Source organism: Schistocerca americana, chromosome 6 (assembly GCF_021461395.2).
Source record: "Schistocerca americana isolate TAMUIC-IGC-003095 chromosome 6, iqSchAmer2.1, whole genome shotgun sequence".
In the NCBI taxonomy this organism is placed as follows: Eukaryota; Metazoa; Arthropoda; class Insecta; order Orthoptera; family Acrididae; genus Schistocerca; species Schistocerca americana.
Genome location: NC_060124.1, coordinates 524225190 through 524227676, shown reverse-complemented (window position 1 = coordinate 524227676; position 2487 = coordinate 524225190).

The window sequence follows — 2487 nt, the reverse complement described above, 5'->3', positions numbered from 1 at the left end:
TACAATGTATCTTCCGCATTTGGACAATGCGATATGTCAGTTTAACACACAGCACGTGGGGCGCTACACTGCGTACTGCCACATTTATACGTTCTGTGGCCAGTAACTTACATGCCCGTCTGGTTGTAATGCAGGACTCATTTACGTGGATGATTTAATATGAACAATTAATGAAACTTCCTACTTAACTTTAGACGGTTCCTCTAACAGTTATAATCACTTACTTGCTTAACCATCAGAGTGCTAGTTGCTATCAACAAATCGGAAAAAAGGAGCTGAAAAATCTTGGCACATCATGACAGTGTGGGACCCTCGAACATAGGTCAGAAGCTCTTTTGTGAGAGTTCTGTGGCCAGTAACTTACATGCCCGTCTGGTTGTAATGCAGGACTCATTTACGTGGATGATTTAATATGAACAATTAATGAAACTTCCTACTTAACTTTAGACGGTTCCTCTAACAGTTATAATCACTTACTTGCTTAACCATCAGAGTGCTAGTTGCTATCAACAAATCGGAAAAAAGGAGCTGAAAAATCTTGGCACATCATGACAGTGTGGGACCCTCGAACATAGGTCAGAAGCTCTTTTGTGAGAGTTTAATTTTTCTCTGGATGAAGTCAAATCCGTAGAGGTTTGTTAAATCAGGAAATATCTGTCCTACGATGCCCAGTATTAAAGCTAAGCAATCTTCGTCACCTTTACCTGGACTTTCGTCGAACAAAGTTTCCAAGTGTGAGCCTCAAAAGATTTGTGGCCACGAAGAGCAAATGGGAGATGCCCACCATAAAGCCTGACACCTCAAGGGGAAAGTATCGTCACCGGACTATTATCAACTAACACTGAAGCACCATAGAAACTGGTATAAGCATGCGTATTCAAATACTGATACCTGTATGTAAACAGGCAGAATGCGGCGCTGCGGTCAGCAACGCCTATATAGGAAACCAGTTGTGTAATCGGTTACTACTCCTACAACAGCAGGTTATAAAGATTTAAGTGAGTTTGAACGTGTTGTTATAGTCGGAGCGCGAGCGATCGGACTCAGCATCTCCGTGGTAGCGATGGAGCGGGAATTTTCCCGTACGATCATTTCACGAGTGTACAGCAAATATCAGGGACCCGGTAAAACATCAAATCTCCAACATCGCTGCGGCTGGACAAAGATATTGCAAGAACGGGACAACGACGCCTAAAGAGAATCGTCAACGTGACAGAAGTGCAACCCTTCCGCAAATTGCTGCAGGTTTCAGTGTTAGGCCATTAACAAGTGTCAGCGTGCGAACCATTCAACGAAACATGATCGACAAGGGCATTCGGAACGGAAGGCTTACTCGTGTACCCTTGATGACTGCACGACACAGAGCTTTACGCCTCGCCTGGGCCCGTCAACAGCGACATTGGACTGTTGATGACTGGAAACATGTTGCCTGTAGGGCGAGTCTCGTTTCAAATTGTATCGAGCAGATGGACGTGTACGAGTATGGAGACAACCTCATGAATCCATCGACCCTGCATATCAGCAGGGGACTGTTCAAGCTGGTGGAGGCTCTGTAATGGTGTGGGGCGTGTGCAGTGATACGGGACACGTGATACGTCTAGATACGACTCTGACAGATGACATGTACGTAAGCATCCTTTCTGTTCACCTACATCGATTCGTGTCCATTGTGCATTCCGACGGACACCCCACACTCCACACGTCCAGAATTGCTGCAAAGTGGCTCCAGAAACACTGTTCGGGGTTTAAACACTTCCCCTGGCCACAAAACTCCCCAGAATGAACATTATTGAGCATATCTGGGATGCCTTGCAACCTGCTGTTCAGAAGAGATCTTCATCTCCTCGTACTTTTTTGCGGATTTATGGACGGCCCTGCGGGATTCATGGTGTCGATTCCTTCCAGCAGCACTTCAGACATGCCACGTCGTGTTGCGGCACTTTTGCATGATTGCGGGAGTCCTACACGATATTAGGCAGGTGTACCAGTTACTTCGGCTCTTCAGTGTAATAATGTGAGTGGTTTAGTAGCGATTCACGTCCACTTAGTGGTCGCAGCCTTCGAATTTCCAACATCAGGACTTTCTCCCGTTGTTGGTCTCCAGTACAGCTGCTCAGATGTGAGTGGGTGTGGCTGATTGGCTGTAGTGTGCCTGCTGTGGCCACGTCATCTTGTTACCTCGCTGCTGGTGGGGGTGGTGGCTGGCTTACGTACTCTAGGCAGCATCCACAGTTATGAAGTATTCATCTTGCGGTCAACGTGGTGTTGATACAAGCAAGGGCGCTCACTTGCTTGAGGACTTTGCAGATTTATGTCTAGGACATTGTTTGTGTGTGTTCATTATCTAGCGTTTCGTTCCATACATGTTACAATCGAAGTGCTCGATGGGGCTGCTAATGCAGAACCCAACCAACCACCGGGTGTGAATGCACGACGCTGTCATAGTGGTGTATAATGCTTTATTACGATGATGGTGGTCTTGCAGTT